General features: G+C 45.7%; 1 protein-coding gene across 1 annotated transcript in view; it reads left to right on the top strand.

Moving 5' to 3' along the window:
- LOC307019244 (cadherin-18-like) overlaps nucleotides 1-24,893 on the top strand; it is a 323,849-nt gene that overhangs the window by 266,816 nt on the left and 32,140 nt on the right. The window lies entirely within an intron of this gene.

The following is a 24,893-nucleotide window of genomic DNA, read 5'->3' on the forward strand; positions in this document are numbered from 1 at the left end:
TGATCTACAGCAGGGAAGCCTGTGCTCAGCAGGAGAGAGCATTACTGGGGTCAGAGTGAGTGTTTTTCATTTTTATTTTTTTCTCTCTTACAGCCACTTAGAAACACGAGAACAGAGGAAAGCTCTGTACACAAGGGGGTTCCATAATTATTGTTCTTTGTTCCCCCACAGTTTGAAGTTGTCTTTTGTCAGCATTTTGTATTCTGGGGGTGTCCAACTTTTTTGTTATGAATAATCAATTGGTGTTCTTAGGCATTTATTGCTGACATAGTGTTATTGTAGGGTAGCCATCTGGAAATGTCAATAGAAAGTGCATGACAACAACATGTAGTACTCCAATAGAATGGTGCTGGCGTATTTTATGTCGCAGAACAAAACATGAATCTCTCTTCAGCTTGTATTTATTATTATGTTCAGACCGTATTTCAGGCCTTCAAACAAGTTCAAAGAAACGTTGAGGTAAAATGCTAACTCATTTCCTGGTTTAAGGACTCATTCCTGCACCACTCTATTATGAACGCAAAGACTATTAACTGTAAATTGCCTCTAAATCTCCCATTTACACACACACAAACACTTACACAGACACACACACACACACACACACACACACACACACACACACACACACATCCTGATGACAGCTATCTACCCTGCAAGGTGCGTGCCACTGCATCAAGAGTGATTTAAGGTTCAGTGTCTTGTCTAAGGATACAACGACCCTGATGGTGGATGATCTACAATATATCTCATAGCCACTCTTTATAGATTCAATGGTTAATTTAAAAGGAGCCATGTCTGTTTCACTTTGAGTATGTCATTGTACAGATGTAGCACTGAATTTCGGACTCCAGCTTACAGCTTCCTGCCTACGGCCTGCCAAAGACCAGTATAGAGGAATGTTAAGCCCTCCCACTATTTTCCAAGAGGGCGTTGCCAGATTTTCAATTTCAGGTTTTAACCAGGAGATGGCGCTTCATTCACAAATACAGAAAGACAAGTTTCATGGACTTTCAGTTGTGTTTTGAAGAGCATTTGAACACATCAATATTTTAGATCAACTAAAGTATATCTAATCTTGTAATTCAATAATATATAGTCTTTATATATTAAATAATCATAATTATAATGTAAATGTTTACATTACACTTCTTTATTTGTTATGCTCATACTTTAACCTTTACAATCGTTTGCTTTAATATGCAGTATATTTTTGTGTTTGCTTCCTCCTGCTCCCTTTCGGACACATACTGTATGATTTATTATTATTATTAATATGAAGATATTATTAAGATAAGATAAGATGTTACTTTATTGATTGAACATTTTAGTTTAGAATGTGCTGTCCCACGGTAATTCAGAAGGCTCACAGGTCACATTCCGACCATTATTTAAAACAATAGGTGCTTTCACACCTTCTACAGTTTGATTTGTATAGAGCAGGGGTGCCCAACCTTTTTTTAACCGAGAGCTACTTTTAAAGTTGCCAGTCTGCCGAGATCTACCAGTCCAAATAGAGAGGCGTAGCCATTACTGACAGCCTACTACCAGGTAAATAGGCACTTCTACTTGTATAAAACTGACCTTTGTATGATTAATACTTCATAAAATACTGCAGATCCTTTATCTTACCTCTTTCTAATCTACACACATACAAGTATTTAACTGAAGTTACACAACAGTGTTGTTGATACAGAGTTGGAGTTTATTCACATGTCACATGTGAATGTGGGTAATGTGGGTAATGTTTTCAAGAAACATTGAACAGTGCTGCCACATATGACACAGGGAAAAAAGAAAAGACTCTGAACCCTTTCTTTGCCATTATATAAAAATAGTGTTGCTACAAAAGTATAAATTAGGCTTACTAATAAGACAACTCAGATCTGAAGTTACACAGGAATCTGCTGCCAAAGTGCAATAAAAAAGACAAAATTAATAGAATCAAACCCTTTTTTTGTTGCATTTTAGTAGAGTATAAAAAGAAATGCCTTTAAAATAGGATGCAAGCAACACTAGTTTCTTAACCTGAATTGATAATAGACTATAATCAATTTAAACAGAACAGATCTTAATGTTTGTATTCTTATACCATTTTGTACAATAATTATAATGAATAAGTTCAAACAAACTAAAACTTACAGCTGATTAATAACGGTATCTAACATGAGTTTTTATTATATCAAAAGCCTGTTGAAATGCTACTGTTATTTTTACTGTCCCCCAAAAGCACGTCGGCAGCCTCCATGCTTCTTTCACAACTTAGCCGTCTTTGAAAGACTTCATGTGTTTCGCAAGAACGTGACTGACACGATAAGATGCTATGGTAGCAGCCTTGCTCTTGTTGTTGGGCCTGGTGAAAATGGACTGATGTGCATTTAGCTGTCCTTTCAGGTCCCTCCCCTTTTGGGAGCGTAGTGCAGAATTAGGAGGTAATTCCGTCTCGTAGCGTTTGTGCACTATTTTGAAATGCCGCTCCTAAATGACCCTTCTTCAATAGCCACGCTGGCATTGCAGATGAGACAGATGGACTTTGAATTGGAATAGATAACAAAATATTCATCCTCCCACTCTGAGTGAAAAATGATATATTTTGGGCTTTTTTGCTTCTGCCATAATTGCGGTCTTGTGTGTGTGCGGACTGTCACTCCTGTGTGTTGACAAGAGGACAACGTCAGCGAAATAGTGCCCACTGCCCACCAGCCACGCCCCGACACATGGGGTCACGGCGGCCAATCACAAATCTTTGATGCGTTCAAGTGCATTATTCTGGCACAGGAAGATTATGTTATAGGACATTAAGGATAAAACAGAATATTGTTGTTCTATTTTTAGACACATCTCGCGATCGACTGGGAATCTCCCCACGATCGACCGGTCGATCGCGATCGACTGGTTGGGCACCCCTGGTATAGAGGGAGCTCTGTCAGTTTTCGAATTACCCATTTGCTTTCGGGGAGCCCTATTTTTCAGAGTACATCCTGCTACTAAATATGTCACACGCACGCTCTGTTGACTGGCGCAGCAGCGCGGATGCGATCAATTGCTATAAAAACACTCTTCTACTAATACAGACGGTGTCACTATGCCGGCGGATGTGACCGTTGTTGAAGCCTCTTCAGGCTCCGCATCGGCAGGCCTCTCCCTCGGTGTGGAGCTGTCAAACTTGACCCTAACGCCGCTTACAGCCGGCCAACTAAAAGTTGTTTTCCGTTCACGTTGTCATTTTTAGACTCCTTCGCTTCTTTGCTTGTGAATCCAAAAGCTGTGACGCTTGGCTGTTTTCGTTTTGCCATATTTTTTTATTACACAGCCAGAGTTAAAAAAATATCAATATGAACATTTCAAATACCGCGCCGGCATCACCGCCATAATCATAGCAACATAAGTAAGAATGCAGCGCCGCCACATACAGATGGCAACACCCAGACATATTCACAAATATAAAACAAATATTCAGAAACTGTAATGAACAATAACCATTATTTCTTTCAAGAACTGTTATTTACAGAAACTCAACATTTCTAATCTGTGTGACACAAATATGCACGACTGTTTTGGGCTCCCCCTATTTATCTCAAAGTCAGCCTTCAGGGGAGCTCCCTCCCTCTTCGGGGAGCCAAGCTCCTCCTAGCTCCTCCCCATTTCGAACAGTGTCTGTGGCTGAATGGCCAGCGATTAGGTGCGGCGCATTTGTCATAGGTGATCAGAGCTAACTGCCTGCCGTCAGATTTCATTTAAAAAACAGATCTGATTTTAAGACTATTTCTGCGCTCATAAAGAATGATAAGAATAAGAATAATGCGTATTGAACTGGTTTCATTAATTAGTGAGTTTATTTAATACTAGAACCGCCAATCGGGTCAATTTGTGTGATGTGTGTTGTGTGTGTGCAATGTAACTTTTTTTCAATAAAATATTAAAGTCTCCCAGTCGCTGACTTTTCCTGAAAGTGTGTTATGTAGCACCCTATGTTGTTAAAAATGGCATTCTAATAGCGGGATTTGACAGGTTTAGGTAGGCCTATACAAAAACCTCTGGCGGTTCTAGTGTTAAGGTAATTAGGTACAGTAGAAGCCCTTTTTTATCAGTAACGAATTTAGCAGTTGAACATAAAAGTCAACGAACTGAGGGTCACTTGCAATGACAGTGTTGTCTCTAACTGTAAGCTTGTCACTCAGTAACCTACCGTTAATTTAGCTGCTGGAGAAGAAAGATCAAGGGGGGAGGGGGGGAGAGAGCTGTGGTTGATGGGCCATTAGTTGTGTAAATACACAGCTGAGAGCTGCCGTTTCATTCAGACTGTTTAAAAAACGGTAACAACGGACTATTTTTCTTAGCGGATGCATGTCAATTTAAATCAATACATACAACTATTTTTTAAATCAATACATACAACTATTTTTTAAATCAATAAAAAAAAAATCTAAATCCATAAAAGCATTTCAATTAATATTGGGAGTCATGTCGTTACTTTGTTGAGAATTTGGCCGTATAATAAGCGGGATAATTTGCAGCGACTTGTTCCTTATGGGGAAAATAACACCCGTCATGTGTGTGTAGAGGTGTGTGTGGTTAAAACACTTTCATGAAGTGAAGGAATTTCCTTCTATAAAACAGCTGTGGGCAGCAGTGAGTGTCACGGACATGAATTCATAGATCAAGGCAGACTGGTGCACACACTCTCCTGTCCTACCAGGCGACACGCCCGTTCTAAGCCGTGTCCCTCACTCCTCACATCCCAAGCATCCCCACAAGTGTATTATGTTGTTACATCGTTTCAGATGTTATGTTTCAGTTGTGCTCTGTCTATGTTCAGTGATGCAAACTTGTCACCTTTCGGCGAAATTCGCCGTTTTGAATCCAAAATAAGTCGTTTGTGTGATTCATGTCGATCTGCAATACAAATATTTTTGGGGTATGGGGGGGGGCTGGGACCCGGAGTAATCTGCGGCCGTGAGCTGTTATGTGCCATCATGACACGCATGGTGTTCTTTTTTTATATATTATAATGAAGTACGAGCTGTGTGCTCGAGTCTTCCTGCCTGTCGGCTCTGCTCATGGATGTATAATAAGGCTCTGCTGCTCCGAGATGATGGTCTAGCTTCAGCAGCTACATTACCTACGGGTGCGTTCGTTAATATTAACTGTGCGTCCGGAGTCACTGTGGCACAGACTGGACCGCTGGTGAACAGCTGTTAGAACGGGCTGTTCAGGTGTTCAGAGCAGAGCTCCCTGTCGGAGCGGCAGAGCGTGATGTGAACTGAAAAGTTTTTCTGTGGCAATATTATTTAAGGAATCGTTGAGCTAGCTAGCTAGCATACATTGTCACTATCTGCTAACGTTAGCTTTAGCCTTCTATTTCTAATAGTTTTTTTCATAGGCTATAAACAGAGGTGGTATAAGTATATATATTGTACTTGAGTAAAAGTAGAAGCACACAGATCTTGTACTAGAGTAAAAGTAGAAGTACTCAGGTCTTGTACTTGAGTAAAAGTAGAAGTACTCAGATCTTGTACTTGACTAAAAGTAATAGTCCCAGAGTGTAGGAATACTCTGTTACAGTAAAAGTCCTGCATTCAAAATGTTCCTCAAGTAAAAGTAGAAAAGTATTATCATCAAAATATAGTGAAAGTAGCGACAGTAAAAGTAGTCATTGTGCAGATTGGTCCATTTCAGAATAATAGATATGATATGTTTTATAATGATTGATCATGAAAGTGTTCTCAAAGATGCTAAAGGTGCAGCTAGTTTGAATGACTTTGTATACTGCAGGGTAGCTTGTGGATTTACTCCAGGTGGAACTAAAGTCTGATTTAACACTTGATTATATTTCACTTAATTAATCCAGATCTGTGAAGTAACTAAAGGTATTAAATACATGTAGTGGAGTCAAAGTACACCATGTACCTCTGAACTGTAGTGGAGTAGAAGAACAAAGTAGCAAAACATTGAAATACTTAAATAAAGTACAAGTATCTCAAAATTGTGCCCAAGTATAGTACTTGTTGAGTTTATGAACTTAGTTACTTTACACCATGTGGCTATAAAGATAAAAATACTTAAGCCTTGCACAGAGGCATGAAAATACATTTTCAAAATGCTCAACAGTGCTGCCAAAATTATAAACTGACTGCTCCACAATTTAAAATAAATGCTTTTATATATTTCTATTAGATGTGACTCTTTGGCGTTTCTGTTATTATTAACACTGCTGCTTTAGTTGTTCTGACTGCTAAAATCCTCTGTCATTCCGTGGGGTGGGGGAGCCGGGGGCTCGGATCCTTGTCACCTTTTTCATACCTGATGAGTTTGCATCCCTGTATGTTAAAAAGCCTCAGTCACCTTAATTCATGTAATAAAAACATCTCAGGTCAGTAACACTCAAAGCTAAATGTGCAATACCATGTTCAGCTATGTTACTATTTATAATGTTATTGTTTTTACATCAGAAGATGTACATATTGAAATGATTTCTTAACTTACAGTAGGCTATTTTTTACAATGTGTTTTGGAAGGATTTATTAAATTACAATGAATATTGTCATTGTTGAAGGCTTTTAGAGAAGGGTGAACTATAAGCCTGAATTACATAACATTTTATACCTAAAAACATAAAAGCCACAATAAATAAGTCACAATTATTGTAGTTATTTTTACCTCCCGTATTGCTTTCAACCCACCAGCTTTTATGGTGTTGTTACGTCACTAACTGTAAGCTTGTCACATACAGTCTATGGTCACTCAGAGTAACCTACTGTTAATTTAGCTGCTGGAGAAGAAAGATCAGGGGGGGAGGGGGGGAGAGAGCTGTGGTTGATGGGCCATTAGTTGTGTAAATACACAGCTGAGAGTTGCCGTTTCATTCAGACTGTTTAAAAAACGGTAACAACGGACTATTTTTCTTAGCGGATGCATGTGTTCGTCATTTTTCCCGCTGCTGGAGAGGACGCTGGCGTTGACTGTTCGCCGCTTCTCCGCCTCTGTCACCCTCTATCACCCTCAACTACCATTCGTTCTCCAATCTTTCGAATTGGACCACTGCCCTGCATTTACACATCTTTAATGCAATGCACATTGTTTAAATTTTTTTTTTTTTTACGTATTTTGGACTTCTGCCTCCGTTGCTGGCTGTAGCCGGCTGCCCTCACGTAGCCATTAACGTGCCGGGTGGCTATTGCTATCTGCTACATCGCCTACTGTCTGTCTCCGTCCCACGCAACAACCGTGGACTCTCTCTGCCTCCTGCCTTCATCTCTGGGGTGCATCTGTCCCGTCCCGCTGCTCACATCCTCCTGCCATGTCGTGGATCTTCCTCGTCTCCACAACAATCCTCCACCTCTGTGAACCTAGCTAGCCCGCTAGCTGCTATCTGCTGCTATCTGCTGCTAGCTGCTATCGCTGCTATCGCTGCCATCACACTGCTCCCAGCCATTCCGCCTGTCATCATGCTGAAATACTCCATCTCACAGCTGCTGTCATTGACCAACTCCTCCACTCCGTCTTCCATCTCAGTCATCAGACATCTTGGACTCCTTCGTCGACCCCGCTACATTCACCGAAGCACCCGCCGCAGTTTTGTTTACCTTCAGCACGGACAATCCATTGCATCCATCTGCTCCACGCAACGCACTGTTGCACACCTGACGCATCATCAGAACGCAACTCCTACTGCTTCTCTTACACTCTCCCCCGCTCACCTACACTCCCAGCTGCACGGAATACCTGGAGCGGATCCCACTCCCCTCCGCCTCCCAACACATATAACAAGCCATTTCTCCCCACCATCAAGCCCCCCTCCTCTGCTCCACTGCCCCCCCTCTCATGCCCACCCCCGCGCTGCTAACCTAGACAACCTCATACCTCTCCAGCCTGCCACCACCCCTACAACCCCCCACTTGACCAATTTTGCCCTTCTAAATATACGGTCACTCAACAATAAAGCCCACATCCTTCACGAACTCATCCTGGACAAATCCATCGACTTCCTTCTGCTCACTGAAACCTGGCAACAACCCAATGACTTCTTCTCGCTTAATCAAACATCCCCCCCTGGTTTTAATTACATCACTAAACCCCGCCCCTCACGCCGTGGTGGTGGGCTGGCTGTCATCTACAACCAGAACATCCGGACTACAGAACTCACCCTCCCCTCAGTACCATCCTTCGAATTTCTCGCCTTCAAAACCCCTCCCTCACTGACAGTTATCCTCATTTACCGCCCCCCTAAACCACACCCCTCCTTCCTCTCTGATCTCACTGAACTCCTAACCATTGCTTCATCCCTCTCCCCACGTCTGTTACTCCTCGGCAACCTTAACATCCACATGGACTCCACCACCTGCAAACACGCTTCTGAATTTTCCTCCCTTCTGGACAATTTCTCATTTAAACAACATGTCACCTTCCCCACCCACGATAAAGGACACATCCTTGACCTTGTCTACTCCACCAACCTCACAGTACTCGACCTCCACCCCTGCCCCTTTCCCCTCTCTGACCACAAACTCATACAGTTCACCACCGCCTCCCCCGTCCGCCGCCCCCCCCCCCCCATCCAGGAACATCACTTTCCGTAATTTACGCTCTGTTGATCCCCAGCACCTCTCCGACTTGCTATCCTCTACTCTCCCCCTGGACTCGAACCTCAGCTCACCCGATGATCAACTCAACCACCTTAATTCAACCCTACTCGCTTCCCTCAATAGCTTGGCCCCCCTCAAAAGGAAAAATTTCACTTTTAAAACCTCCTCACTCTGGTTCACCCCTGCACTCCGTAAACTGAAGCAAACCGGCCGTCAGCTTGAACGCCTAACCATGAAATCATCCCTCACAGTTCACCATGATTCCTACAAACTCCATCTCACTACCGACAGAGACGCCCTCAATGCCGCAAAATCTGCTTACCTCTCCACCATCTTCATCGACCCCTCCCGTAACCCCAGGACCCTCTTCTCCACCGTCAATAAGCTCCTCAAACCCCGTGCTGACACCCTCTCTTCCTCCACTTCCACATGCAGTTCATTCCTCCAGTTTTTCTCTGACAAAATCACTGCCATTAATCACTCCCTATCCGCTGCATCGGACACACAAACATCTCCCCCAACATCCACCGCCACAATTCCTCCCTCCATCTCCCTTGACCTCCCGAGCCCTCCTCCCCACTGCATTCTCTCCCAGTTCACTCTGGTTACCCCCCCTGAAATACTCCAACTGATCAGCTCCTCCAAACCCACAACCTGCTCGCTTGACCCTCTACCCACCCCTCTTCTGAAGTCCTGCCTCCCTGTCCTTTGCCCCTACATTGTCAACCTTTTCAACTCCTCCCTGTCCCAAGGAACCGTTCCATCTGCCTTCAAAACTGCTGCTGTCACTCCCATCCTCAAGAAACCCGGTCTGGATCCCTCCTCCCTCAGTAATTACCGCCCCATCTCCAACCTCCCCTTTCTCTCTAAAACAATAGAACGCATCATCTCCAAACAACTCCACCGCCATCTCCAAAAAAATGACCTTTTTGAACCCCTTCAGTCTGGTTTTCGTCCTCACCACAGCACAGAAACGGCACTCATCAAAGTCCTCAATTCCCTCCTCACCTCTGCTGACACCGGTTCCCTCAACATCCTCATCCTCCTTGACCTGAGTGCAGCCTTCGATACCGTGAGCCACACCATCCTGCTTACCCGACTCCGGGATATCGGTATCGAAGGTACTGCACTCAGGTGGCTCCAGTCCTACCTCTCCGACAGATCCCACTTCATCTCCCTCAACAATCACTCCTCTACCACAGCTTCAGTCACCCAAGGTGTTCCCCAAGGTTCAGTACTCGGCCCCCTCCTCTTCATCATCTACATCCTCCCCCTTGGTCAGATTCTCCGCTATCACAACCTGGACTTTCACTGCTATGCTGACGACACACAGATCTACCTCAGCACCAAATCCCCCCACAACCCCCCTCTCACACACATCGAATCCTGTCTGACTGCAATAAAATCCTGGATGCAACACAACTTCCTCAAACTCAACAGCAATAAAACTGAACTCCTCCTCATCGGCTCCAAATCCACCCTCAGCAAAACCCCCAACCTGACACTCACCATCAATGGCACCCCTGTTTCCCCCTCCACCCAGGCACGCAACCTTGGCGTGATATTTGACCCCACCCTCTCCCTCGACCCCCCCATCCGCCAAGTTGTAAAAAACAAATTTTTCCACCTCCGCAATATCGCCAAACTCCGTCCCTCTCTCACCCGCCCCGCAGCTGAGCGACTCATTCACGCCTTCATCTCCTCCCGCCTTGACTATTGCAACTCACTCCTCTTCGGCATCAGCACAACATCCCTCAACAGACTCCAGCGTGTGCAGAACGCAGCCGCCAGACTCCTCACCCACATCAAATCATGGCATCACATCACCCCGGTCCTCAAAGAACTCCACTGGCTTCCCGTCTCACGCCGCATTCACTACAAACTCCTGGTCCTCACCTATAAAGCCCTCCACCATCTGGCCCCCCCCTACCTCACTGACCTCCTCATCCTCTACCAACCACCCCAGTCCCTCAGATCCACCTCAGCCGGTTTGCTCTCAATCCCCAAGGCCAAACTCCGGAGCTTCGGGGACAGAGCCTTCTCTGTGGCAGCCCCGAAGCTCTGGAACTCCCTCCCCCAAGACCTCCGTGAGTCTGATTCCCTCACCCTGTTCCAGTCCCGTCTCAAAACCCACCTCTTCAACTCTGCTTATCCTTAAACCCGCCCCTACCCCTCTGAACCAACATCCTCCTGACTGCTTTTCTGTTTTTGTTTTGTTTTTTGTTTTTGTTTGTGTTTTTGTTCTTGTTTTGTTTGTCGACCTGACTCATAATGTAAAGCGTCTTTGGGTCTAGAAAAGCGCAATATAAATCCCATTTATTATTATTATTATTTGAATTTAAATCAATAAATACAACCATTTTTTAAATCAATAAAAACATTTTCTAAATCCATAAAACCATTTCAATTAATATTGGGAGTCATGTCGTTACTTTGTTGAGAATGTGGCCATGTAATAAGCGGGATAATTTGCAGCGACTTGTTCTTTATGGGGAAAATAACACCCTTCATCCAAATGAGGATCCCTCCGCTACACTTTGGGATCCTGATCGACCGACGAAACTCCATTAAAATATACATATTTTTGGTGAATTACTGAGTTTAGGCACGTTAATAACGTTTTAATGAAGTTGAATACAGTATATTCATATGTGTCAGTGATTTCATGTCAATTCGGCGAACATAAACATAAATGATCGTGGTGAAGATGATGATTAAATTAGGATTAAAAATCGAGAGCCGGGCTGCATTTCCTCCCGTTCGTTTTTTTCGAATAACAAAATTATTTTGTTAAATAACAACATGTTGATGTTTTGTAAATAATTACATGTCTCTTATTTAGCACAGTAGTATGATATCCGTAACATATGGATCTTAACAAAGTTCCGCTGTACATCCAATATACTCTATCTCACTTTATTTCACATGAGCTCCAGTGTGGAACCCCACTGCACCCCCTGGTGGATCAATGATCCATTGCAGCTGGCTTCATTATAATTACATTTATCTATCATGGGGGCGGTCTCAAGTCAAGCTGGAAGTTTTCCCTTGAGCGAGGGCAGATCACGTACCAATCACGGCCCTCGCGTTTCAAACTGTCTGAAATGAATCGCTACATCTGTACTTCCTGTTTTATTTTGTTCTTACCTTTCCTTATCGCTTCGGAGCCCTTGACTCCCTGCCATCAAGCGTTTTCTCGCCAGTGTGATTGTCTGCCACACCCTTGATTGTTGCCACTTGTGTCCAGTTAACTCTTCCATAAATAGTCCTGGGCCCTTTCTCATTTCGTCAAATCCCCCTCCTCGACTCCTCTGTCCTCCGGTAGTGACCCGGAAATGAATTTCAGCGGGCCGTGTTGAAGGACATCTCATTTCTCTAAATGCACTTCGAGGACCGAGGATCGAGCATCGAGGAGGCTCTCTGGAGGAGCTATAACCGAGGATACACTGATGGGTCCTCCACGGTCCTTCGTGGCTCCTTCGCGGAAGCATTTCCGGGAACGTTGGGTATAAAATAGGCTTGACACACCACTGGAATCATTTCAAAACCATGGCGGGAGCAATGCACAAATGTAAGTGTTGATAATGATACGTTGCATTAGTTATTTAAGAAGTGAAATGCGCGATCCAACTCCGCCCGTCTGTATGCAGTTAGAGCCCTCTAACCGCATTCCTTATTGACATTTCACCTGATATTCTTTATGTTTTTATCCACATTTTAACTACACCCAATCCTGCTACAGCATGCCATGTTGTTTAAAAGTGCAAACGTTAATTTTTTCGTGAGAGTGTTAAATCAACCAGGACTTTGTTTAGCATTCAGCACCATCATTTGGTTTGGGCTATGTTGTACACTAGAATCCATCGCTCATTACAGTCTGTAAATCTTCCAACAGTTTTAAGCTACACCTTTTACTTTGTCTTTTCACAGGGACAGAGCAAGACACTCTGACTCTCATCAAAGTGAGGGTTGAGAACGATAACCTTTTTACTGGCCGAAGGCACACTGCCAAGAAAGCCTGGGAGTGAGTGACATTTTCCTGGATTGGGAACATAATAACAACAAGACCTCATGAAAGACGACACACGAAGTGAGGATACCCGGCCCGGAGGAAGCCCGGGGTCCCCTTCTGGAGCCAGGCCCAGAAGGAGGACTCGTCGGCGAGCGTCTGGTGGCCGGGCTTGCCACGGAGCCCGGCCGGGCACAGCCCGAAAAGGCGACGTGGGCAACACCTCCGCTTCTCCATCCCGCGGGCCCACCACCTACGGGAAACAGCGATGTGGTCGGGTGCGCTGCCAGAAGGGTGGCAGTGAAGGCAGAGGGTCTCGACAGACCAGACCCGGGCGACAGAAGCTGGCTTTGGGGACGTGGAACGTCACCTCTCTGGGGGGGAAGGAGTTGGAGCTTGTGCGGGAGGTGGAGCGTTACCAGTTGGATCTGGTTGGGCTCACCTCTACGCACAGCGTCGGCTCTGGAACCTTACTTCTGGATAGGGGTTGGACTCTATATTCTTCTCCGGAATTGCTCAAGGTGTGAGGCGCCGGGCGGGTGTGGGGATACTCAGAAGTCCCCGGTTGGGTGCTTCGTTGTTGGAGTCTACCCCAGTGGACGAGAGGGTTGCCTCCCTACGCCTGCGGGTTATGGGGGGGAAAACTCTGACTGTTGTGTTTGCTTATGCACCCAACAGCAGTTCAGAGTATACGGCCTTCTTGGAGACCCTGGAAAGAGTCCTGTATGGGGCTCCTGAAGGGGACTCTTTAATCTTGCTGGGAGACTTCAACGCACATGTGGGCAATGATGGAGACACTTGGAGGGGAGTGATTGGGAGGAACGGCCCCCCTGATCTGAACCGGAGTGGTGGTTTGTTACTGGACTTCTATGCTAGTCATGGATTGGCCATAACAAACACCATGTTCGAACATAAGGATGATCATAAGTGTACGTGGTACCAGAGCACCCTAGGCAGAAGGTCCATGATCGATTTCGTTATCGTATCATCGGACCTGAGGCCGTATGTTTTGGACACTCGGGTAAAGAGAGGGGCGGAGTTGTCAAATGATCACCATCTGGTGGTGAGTTGTGTCGAGTGGCGAGGGAAGTCTATGGATAGACCTGGTAAGCCCAAACGTGTAGTTCGGGTGAACTGGGAACGTCTGGAGGAGGCCCAAGTTCAGGAGGCCTTCAACTCACACCTCCGGCGGAGCTTTTCGGGCATTCCTGTGGAGGTTGGGGACATTGAACCAGAGTGGTCGGTGTTCAAAGCCTCTATTGCCGAAGCCGCGGCGGGGAGCTATGGTCTCAAGGTCCTAGGTGCCTCAAGGGGCGGTAACCCTCGAACCTCCTGGTAGACACCGGTGGTCAGGGAAGCCGTCCGACTGAAGAAGGAGGCCTTTGGGGATTTGTTATCCCGGGGGACTCCCGAGGGAGTTGCAAGGTACCGACAGGCCCGAAGAGCAGCTTCCTCAGCCGTGGCCGAGGCAAAGCAGCGGGTGTGGGAGAAGTTCGGAGAAGACATGGAAAAGGACTTTCGGGCGGCACCAAAGTTGTTCTGGAAAACTGTCCGACACCTCAGGAGGGGGAAGCAGGGAACCATCCAAGCTGTACAGTAAGGATGGGACGTTGTTGACCTCAACTGATGGAGTGTTAGGGTGTTGGAAGGAGCACTTTGAGGAACTCCTGAACCCGACAACTCCGCCCTCTATGTTAGAGGCAGAGCTGGAGTATGACGGGGGATCGACACCAATCTCCCGGGGGGAGGTCACTGAGGTCGTCAAACAACTTCACAGTGGCAAAGCCCCGGGGGTGGATGAGATCCGCCCAGAAATGCTGAAGGCTCTGGATGTTGAGGGACTGTCATGGTTGACACGTCTCATCAACGTTGCGTGGAAGTCGGAAACAGTACCGAAGGAGTGGCAGACCGGGGGTGGGTTCCCCTTTTTTAAAAAGGGGATAAGAGGGTGTGTGCCAATTACAGAGGCATCACACTACTCAGCCTCCCCGGGAAAGTTTACTCTAAGGTACTCGAAAGGAGGGTCAGGCCAGTTGTCGAACCTCAGATTGAGGAGGAACAATGCGGATTCCGTCCTGGTCGTGGAACGACGGATCAGCTTTTTACTCTCGCAAGGATCCTGGAGGGGGCCTGGGAGTACGCTTATCCAGTCTGTGTTTTGTAGACTTGGAGAAGGCGTATGACCGGGTTCCCAGGGAGTCACTGTGGGAGGTGCTGCGGGAGTATGGGGTGAGGGGGTCTCTACTCAGGGCCATCCAATCTCTGTACTCCCAAAGCGAGAGCTGTGTCCGGGTCCTCGGCAGTAAGTCGGACCCATTTCAGGTGAGGGTTGGCCTCCACCAGGGCTGCGCTTTGTCACCAATCCTGTTTGTAATATACATGGATCAGATTTTGAGGCGTAGTCGTGGGGGAGGGGGTCTGCAGTTCGGTGGACTAAGGATTGCACCACGGCTTTTTGCAGATGATGTGGTTCTGATGGCTTCATCGGTCTGCGACCTTCAGCACTCACTGGATCGGTTCGCAACCGAGTGTGAAGCGGCTGGGATGAGGATCAGCACCTCCAAATCTGAGGCCATGGTTCTCAGCAGGAAACCGATGGACTGTCCACTCCAAGTAGGGAATGAGTCCTTACCCCAAGTGAAGAAGTTCAAGTATCTCTGGGTTTTGTTCTCGAGTGAGGGAACAATGGAGCGTGAGATGGGTCGGAGAATCGGAGCAGCGGGAGCGGTACTGCAGTCGCTTTACCGCACCGTTGTGACGAAAAGGGAGCTGAGCCAGAAGGCAAAGCTCTCTGTCTACCGTGCCATTTTCGTTTCTACCCTCACCTATGGTCATGAAGGATGGGTCATGACCGAAAGAACGAGATCGTGGGTACAAGTGGCCGAGATGGGTTTTCTCCGCAGGGTGGCTGGTGTCTCCCTTAGGGATAAGGTGAGAAGTTCGGTCATCCGGGAGGGACTCGGAGTTGAACCGCTCCTCCTTCGCGTCAAAAGGAGCCAGTTGAGGTGGTTCGGGCACCTAGTTAGGATGCCACCTGGGCGCCTCCCTATGGAGCTGTTCCAGGCACGTCCAGCTGGGAAGAGACCAAGGGGTAGACCTAGAACCAGATGGAGGGATTATATCTTCGCTGGCCTGGGAGCGCCTTGGGATCCCCCAGTCAGAGCTGGTTGATGTGGCCAGGGAAAAGAAAGTTTGGGGCTCTCTGCTGGAACTGCTACCTCCGCGACCCGACCATGGATTATTATTACATTGCATTTAGCTGACGCTTTTATCCAAAGCGACTTACAATAAGTGCATTCGACCGGGAAGATACAACCTTTAAGAAAACAGAATCATATAAGTACATCAGGTTTCATAGAGCCAAACATTTCAAGTGCTACTCAACTGGCATTTAGAAAGCCAGCCCTTTATTAGTATATAAGTGCTTTGTTAGTAATTCTATCGCTCGAAGTGGAGTCTAAAGAGATGAGTTTTCAGTTTGCGTCGGAAGATGTGTAAGCTATCTGCTGTCCTGATTTCAATGGGGAGCTCATTCCACCATTTTGGAGCCAGGATAGCAAACCCACGTGTTTTTGCTGACGGGAACTTGGGTCCCCCTCGCAGTGCGGGTGCAGCGAGCTGTTTGGCTGATGCAGAGCGGAGTGCACGTGCTGGGGTGTACGGTTTAACCATGTCCTAGATGTAGGAAGGGCCAGATCCATTCGCAGCATGGTACGCAAGTACCAGTGTCTTGAAGTGGATTCTAGCAGTTACTGGAAGCCAGTGAAGGGAGCGGAGGAGCGGTGTGGTGTGGGAGAATTTGGGAAGGTTGAAGACCAGACGAGCCGCTGCATTCTGGATGAGCTGCAGAGGTCGGATGGCACATGCAGGTAGACCAGCCAGGAGGGAGTTGCAGTAGTCTAGGCGTGAGATGACGAGAGCCTGGACCAGAATCTGCGCTGATGTCTGGGTCAGCTGGGGACGTATCCTCCTGATGTTGTAAAGCGTGTATCTGCAGCAGCGGGTTGTAGCAGCGATGTTTGCAGTGAAGGACAGTTTGTTATCTAGGACCACACCCAGATTCCTTGCAGTCTGAGTCGGGGAAACAACAGAGGTGCCGATGTTGATTGTTAGGTCAAGAGTGGGACAATCTTTTCTCGGAAGGAAGAGCAGTTCAGTCTTGTCAAGGTTGAGCTTGAGGTGATGAGCAGACATCCACCGAGAGATGTCTGCTAGGCAAGCAGAGATGCGTGCGACGACCTGGGTCTCTGAGCGGGGAAAGGACAGAATTAGTTGGGTGTCGTCAGCGTAGCAGTGGTATGAAAAACCATGCGGGCTAATGACAGACCCGAGCGAGTTTGTGTACAGGGAGAAGAGGAGGGGACCAAGAACCGAGCCCTGAGGGACCCCTGTAGTTAATTGACAAGGATCGGACTCGGACCCTCTCCAAGTAACCCTGTAGGTGCGGTCGTTGAGGTATGAGGTGAGGAGGGAAAGTGCAGTGCCTGAAACTCCAAGTTCTTGGACAGTGCGAAGGAGGATCCGATGGTTCACCGTGTCGAATGCAGCAGACAGGTCCAGAAGGATGATGACAGAGGAGAGGGAGGCTGCTTTAGCAGTGTGCAGTTTGTCAGAGACAGCAAGGAGAGCAGTTTCTGTTGAGTGACCTGCCTTGAAACCAGACTGGTGCGGATCCAGAAGGTTGTTCTGATGGAGATAAGAGGAGAGTTGTTTAAAGACAGCGCGTTCAAGTGTTTTAGACAGGAACGGGAGGAGAGAGACGGGTCTGTAGTTAATAACATCAGACGGGTTGAGAGTGGGTTTCTTTAGGAGAGGGTTTACTCTTGCCTCCTTGAGACTGTTTGGAAAGTGACCAGAAGTTAGAGAAGTGTTGATGAAATGGGTGAGAAATGGTAGAATATCAGGAGCGATAGTCTGAAGGAGGTTTGAGGGGATAGGGTCCAGAGAACAGGTGGTAGGACGGGCAGAGGTAACGAGGGTAAGAACCTCACTTGGAGAGAGAGGGGAGAAGGAGGTCAGTGTGTGGGTGAAGGGAGGGTCTGGTGGCCCAGAGGTGAAGGAGGTCAGTGTGTGGGTGAAGGGAGGGTCTGGTGACCCAGCGGTGAGTAAAGGTGAGTCAGAAAAAGAAGAGCGAATATCATCAACCTTTTTTTCAAAATGGTTAACAAAGTCGCTTGACAGAAGGGAGGAGGGGGGAGGTGCTTTGGGGGGGTCCAAGAGGGTGGAGAAGATAGAAAATAGTTTTTTGGGATTGGAATAGGAAGATTGGATCTTATCTTGAAAGAAAGTGCTTTTTGCCTGAGAGATGGAAGCAGAGAAAGAGGAGAGGAGAGCCTGATAGGTTAGGAGGTCGTCATGGTGTTTGGATTTCCACCATTTCCGCTCTGCTGCCCGAAGGATGGTTCTATTAGCACGCAGTGCATCATTTAGCCAGGGAGCAGGAGGGGACTGACGAGCCGGCCGCGATGTGAGAGGACAGAGAAAGTCCAGAGAGGATGAGAGAGTCGAGAGGAGAGTTTTTGCAGCAGTGTTTGGAGGCAGGAGTTGGAACGAGTCAGAGGAAGGGAGGGCTGAGAGCACCGATGAGGCAAAGGTAGAGGGGGAGAGGGAACGGAGGTTACGGCGGACAGGAGCAGAGTTAGAAGAGATGAGGTTGTTATGTTTGGAAAGGGGTAGAGAGAATGAAATGAAGAAGTGATCGGATGTGTGGAGCGGGTTTACAGAGAGGTTAGAAGTAGAGCAGTTCCTTGAGAATATGAGATCAAGGACATTGCCAGCTTTATGAGTTGGTGGGGATGGAGACAGTGAGAAAGCAAAGGTGGTTAACAGAGATGTTAGTTCAGATATCTTCCCTGTCTGGAGGTTGAAATCTCCGAGAAGTACAGCGGGAGGGCCAGTTTCAGGGATGTGTGAGAAGAGATTATCTAACTCCTCCAAGATAATGGATAAGCGGAATAAGCGGAAGAAGATGGATGGATGGATCAATCAATCAATCAATCAATGTTTATTTATATAGCCCAATATCACAAATGTTACATTTGTCTCAGTGGACTTCACAGTTTGTACAGAATATCAGTATGACAATACGACACCCTCTGTCCTTAGACCCTCACATCGTACAAGGAAAAACTTCCAGAGAAAACCCCACAGTTTAAAGGGAAAAATGGGAGAAACCTCAGGGAGAGCAACAGAGGAGGGATCCCTCTCCCAGGACGGACAGACGTGCAATAGATGCCGTGTGTAAATTGAAAAGATAATACATTTGCAACATAGGTAGTCCAAATGTTTTGAAATGCATGTGTGTATAATAAGAAGATGAATCCACGAGGATATCCATCCAGGACTTATGATCCAGGACCGCAGCCACGACTCAAGATCCAGGACTCGCAATCCATGACACAGGACCGCAGGATCATCCATGACTCCGGATCCCGGCGTATATAGACACCAAAAAGAAAGAAATTTGGGGAAGCTGGGTTAATCGGAACATGAGAGTACACAGGTATAGACAGAGAGAAGGAAGAAGTAAGATGTCCCCCGACAAACTAAGCCTATATCAGCAAAACTAGGGGCTGAATCTAATCAGCCCTAACTATAAGCTTTATCAAAAAGGAAGGTCTTAAGCGCACTCTTAAAAACGGATAGGGTGTCTGCCGTCCGAACACAAACTGGAAGCTGATTCCACAAAAGTGGAGCTTGATAAGAAAAGGCTCTGGCTCCCATTGTACTTTTAGAGACTCTAGGAACAACCAACAACCCTGCATTCTTGGAACGCAATGCCCTAGTAGGACAATAGGGTATAATGAGTTCTTTAAGGTAGGATGGCGCCTGCCCATTAAGGGCTTTGTAGGCGAGAAGAAGAATTTTAAATTCTATCCTGTGTTCTATAGGGAGCCAGTGTAAGGCAGCCAGAACAGGAGTAATGTGGTCCCTTTTCCTAACTCTGGTTAGTACACGAGCTGCAGCATTTTGAATCAGCTGAAGCGACTTGACTGACTTCTTGGTACACCCTGATAATAAGGAGTTACAATAATCCAGCCTTGAAGTAACAAATGCATGGACTAGTTTCTCTGCATCGTTTTGAGGCAAGATATGCCTGATTTTTGCAATGTTACGTAGATGGAAGTAGGCGGTCCTTGAAATGGATTTTATGTGGGTGTTAAAGGATAAATCCTGATCAAATATAACACCAAGATTCCTTACAGTCTCACTGGAGGCCAAATTAATGCCATCCATAGTTAATATATCTTTAGATAATTTGTTTCGTAGATTCTTCGGGCCAAGTACAATAACTTCAGTTTTGGTCGTGTTTAACATCAACAAATTTAAGGTCATCCACGTTTTTAAGTCCTTGAGGCAGTCTTGAATTTTATTTAGATGATTAATTTCATCAGGCTTGATTGATAAATATAGTTGAGTATCATCCGCATAACAATGAAAGTTTACAGAATGATTCCTTATAATATTGCCTAACGGAAGCATATATAGGGTGAACAAAATAGGTCTAAGCACTGAGCCCTGTGGCACTCCATGGCTAACTTTGGTTTGCATGGAAGATTCATCGTTTACACGTACAAACTGAGAGCGTTCAGATAGATAAGACCTAAACCAGCCTAAAGCAGTTCCCTGTATGCCAACTAAGTGCTCTAGTCTTTGCAATAGGATATCATGGTCGATAGTATCAAATGCAGCACTAAGATCGAGCAAGACAAGAATAGAGACAAGTCCCTTGTCAGAGGCTATTAGAATGTAATTTGTGACTTTAACCAGAGCTGTCTCTGTGCTATGTTGTGTTCTAAAGCCAGACTGAAAATCTTCAAATAAATCATAGTTTCTTAAGTAATCACACAGCTGTTTTGCGACTGCTTTCTCAAGAATTTTTGAGAGGAACGGAAGATTAGAAATAGGTCTATAGTTGGCTAAAACCTCTGGATCGAGGTTGTGCTTTTTAAGAAGCGGTTTTATCACTGCTACTTTGAATGATTTTGGAACATAGCCTGATAATAAAGACATATTCATAATATTTAATAAAGAAGTGCTAATTAATGGAAAAACTTATTTTAACAGCTTAGTTGGAATCGGGTCTAAGATACACGTTGATGGTTTAGAAGAGAGAATCATTGAATTTAATTGTTCAAGGTTTATGGCTGAAAAGCATTCTAGTTTACTATCTAGTGTAATATTATTAGAACTTACGTTTCCGGGAGCTGTTGATAACACTATACTGGTCAAAGGCAAGAGGTCATTGATTTTGTTTCTAAGAGTAACAATTTTATCGTTAAAAAAGCACATAAAATCATTACTACTGAGTGCTATGGGAATAGAAGGCTCAGTCGAGCTGTGGCTCTCTGTCAGCCTGGCTACAGTGCTGAAAAGAAATCTTGCATTATTCTTATTCTCATCTATTAATGAAGAGTAGTATGCTGCTCTCGCTTTACGCAGTGCTTTCTTATATTCATTGAGAGTAATATGCCAAATTAAACGAGATTCTTCAAGTTTAGTGGAACGCCATATCCTTTCAAGTTGTCTCGACTTTTGCTTTATTTTGCGGGTTTCGGCATTATGCCATGGAGCTAATCTATGTTGTTTTATTTTCTTCTTTTTCAAAGGAGCAACAGAGTCTAATTTTATTCGCAGCGCATCTGTAGCACTATCAACAACATGATCAATTTGGGGTGGTGTACATTTTGTATAAGTTTCCTCCCCTACATGCAGACATGCTATCGAGTTAAGTATTGGTGGAATCTCTTCCTTAAATTTGGCTATAGCACTAACAGATAGGTTTCTGCTGCAGGAGCTTTTGGCTAATGCTTTGTAGTCTGGATGGGAACATAATAGATCCGTATTTTACGGCCATGCATGAGGCTATCGGTGGGAGGCCATCCATCGACCCTCTCACCCTAATGGACTCGGCCACTGCTGCTGTGGCTTCTGGCAGTGGCTCAACATCCACTGAGGCTTTCCAGAGCCAGGCCACAGTGGAGGATGAGGAGGCCACAGAGTCTGGCTCGGACAGCCAGGAGTGTGTTGAGCCATTCACCTCTGCCGGTCCCCCTCCCCGAAAAAAAAGAAAAAGCGCTTTGCTACAGTTCCTGGAGGCAGAGGCGGACAAGGAGGAGGACCGCTTCAACCGCCAGAAGGCAGCCTCGGAGGAAGCCTCCGCCAAATTCCTCAAGCTCTTCGAGGAACTAGTTAGGAAGGAATAGTGTCTTTTTTTTCTTCTTTTTTCTGTACTTTGGATGTGTTCATTTATTCTTTATTTATATATGTTACAACATTTAGTAAACATATTTAAGTTTGACCTTAACTGTTGTGTGGTGTGTTCATATTTCTGTTATTCAGCCAGTGTTCGTGGGGCTGGTGGACCCGAACACCCTGTATGTAATATAAATGTGTAGGGGGGGGGGGGGGGGGGCGGGGGGGTACAGTGGGTGGTCACTGAAAATGTGTTCTGATATCTGTTCTTCACAGAAAATTCAATTCAAATCCTTTATTTATCCAGGTGAAATCCCATTGAGATCATTGATCTCTTTTTCAAGGGAGACATGCAGAGCCAAGGCCATTGAGTGAGTTAGAGAAAATAAATGATCAATTTTCTTTAGAAAAATAATAAACGGGTCCCACAGACCCGAACACCATACAAGGGTTACATCAAGCATGAAGCCTTCTTTACAATTAGACATACAGAAACACACATGTTTACTGAAGATACAAGGAGATCTTTATTTTATACAAAGCTGAATATACATTTTATGATTGTGACCTGATTGAAAAGCCAACGTTTTAAAGTCTTTTTGCAACCCAAGGCATAACTGTCTATAGTCATACAGAAAGTCATGGCCACTGATTTCCGCTTTTTAAATCTCCACCTCAAATAATTCTGCGCATAAACCAACCGTGTGTAAAGTATCCAAATGCAATATCAGGGATGTTTTATTATCAATAATATATACATTAACATTGAGGCAAGTTACTGCATGTAGCTCAAACCCTACATACAGTAAGTCAAATTGCTAACACATGTTTCTTCTTTCTTTTCAAGTTCAGTCAAAGCATAACAATATTTTATCACTGAACATGACTCAATTTCAACACTAAACGTAACAGTTTCTGAAGAGATTGTTTGATGGCCTATTTCACATACAATTTGTAATAAAGATATGGGTCTGTAAAGTCCTTTGCTCTAAATAAACTTGAGCAAGGTGAAATTGGAAATAAGGCATATAAATGGACGAACAAAAGAACTGAGTAATTCATCTGGCCAGTAAATGCATTTTTCATCGGTGAAGAAAACAAACGGGTAACAAAAACACTGGCCATAAATAAAAATCCTCTCAACAATAATCGTGGTCGTTCAGCTGGACCGGGTTGTGGTCAGGAGCCGAGATTTGGTCTGCCAGTCTGTCTCTCCGTCCGGTCCACCTCGCTCCCCCCTCACAGGACGAGGTGGAGACCTCTCTACCCCCTCCTGCTGCTGCTGCTGCTGCTCCTCCTCCTCCTCCTCCTCCTCCAACAGTTCAGTCATGTCTGCAGTAATGCTGAGATTGTGCAGTACACAGTAGGCAGTTACCACAGCAGGGACAAAGATGTGGTACACCTCCAAGGCCTTCGATAGGAGGCACCTCCATCGCCCCTTCGGTATCCCAAAAGCGCGCTCAATGATGCTGCGCGCTTTGGCATTGCAGCCGTTGAAGCGGCTCTGTACCCTCCCCTGTAGTGGCTCCCGATACGGGGTTACGACCGTTATGGGGTGTACAATGCAAGGATAGCCACCATCTCCCACAATAAAGTACCCTGGTGGAGGTTACAGAGCCTCTTTGTATAAGGTACTGTTTTTTAGGACAAGGGTGTCGTGCACTGAGCCCGGAAATCCTACGAATGTTTGTAGGAATTTACCCTTCCCATCGCATACAGCCTGCAGCTGTATGGAAGGAAAGAGCTTCCGATTTATGTAGTCCTGGCCACTGGGTCCGGGTGGGGTCTTTATTCTAATGTGGCACCCATCAATGGCACCCACACATGAACTAAATGCTGGGCTATCGGCCAACTGCTGGAAGCCCTGCCCGACTTCCTCCAGCTCTGGACCAGCAAGCAGCCTGATCACAGACTGCCTGAGAGCAGCGATGTCCTCCACTCCCTGGTGGACCAGTCTGTGGACCGTGGAGAGGGGTACCTGAAAGGCCCGGGACACCACACTGTATGACAAACCGTGTGCCAGCCAGTACACAGTTGTCAATACAGTCATGTGGTGTTCCCAGGCCTGTCTCCTCTCAGGCCCCAGACACTGCATCAAGGCCTCCAGGGAGTCTGGGCTCATCCTGAAGTCCTTCAGCAGGCACCCATCTCCGAAGTACAGCTCCAGCACCGGGACACTGCTGTTCAAACTTTTGTATGAGTGTGGGTGTTGAACCTGCAGGAAGAATAAAATGTACAGTTCAATACCTTTATCCATCATAACAAATTAATCCATTGTTGTATTCCAATGAAAAAAGACAGCTATTTTTCAACAATTTAAAACAATTGTAATCGAACACTCAAATACCTCAAGATGAAGCAGGATGGCTTTGCGCATTCTCGCTTTCCATCGCTGGGATCGGCGTCTCTCTTGATTCCTGTTGTTGGTCAGAAGCTGTTGCCACTGTCGTAAGGCACATGCTACAGCGGGTTTCATGACTCAATTTGTTTCATGCGGTCACTGAATATGTTTTTCGTTGTTGAGATTTAAATCACAGGTGTGCCTGGACCTTATATAACCTGTCAGCCTCATGATTCGTTTATTACTTGGATTAGAAATGTGTTGCAGGTGTTTTGTGAAAGAGGTGTGAGTTGATGATTTATCATGTCATTTAGCCTACTAGTTTAAAAAGGTTAACATAGCCTATAGTATAGTGTATAGACAGTCATTGTTTGTTTTTTTGTGAATATATGAAACGTACATAAGCCTCATGTAGCCTATATAGCCTATATATGTAGCCTCCCTTTATTTGTAGGGTACTTTTTATAATAATGTTTTAGTGCTGCCCAATACAGAAGAGATCCTAGTATGTGTCGAAAATACTCATACATTCGTGTCATACTTGTTGCAAATGGAATTAAAAGTAAATATGCAGGGGGACAATGTTCAGCTGATCTAACAGAGATTACAAAATACAGCGCTCTAACAAAACACTCACAGCTGATGCAGCTGTTGCCAAGTCATAATTAACGGACGTCGCTTTAATATGACCGCGCAGAGGAGAGGAGTTCTCATTTCTCTAACCGCCTGCTGCTTCCCCTCCTCTCTCCTCGGTTCCCCTCCT

This window comes from Notothenia rossii (assembly GCF_949606895.1).
Source record: "Notothenia rossii genome assembly, chromosome: 9".
In the NCBI taxonomy this organism is placed as follows: domain Eukaryota; kingdom Metazoa; phylum Chordata; class Actinopteri; order Perciformes; family Nototheniidae; genus Notothenia; species Notothenia rossii.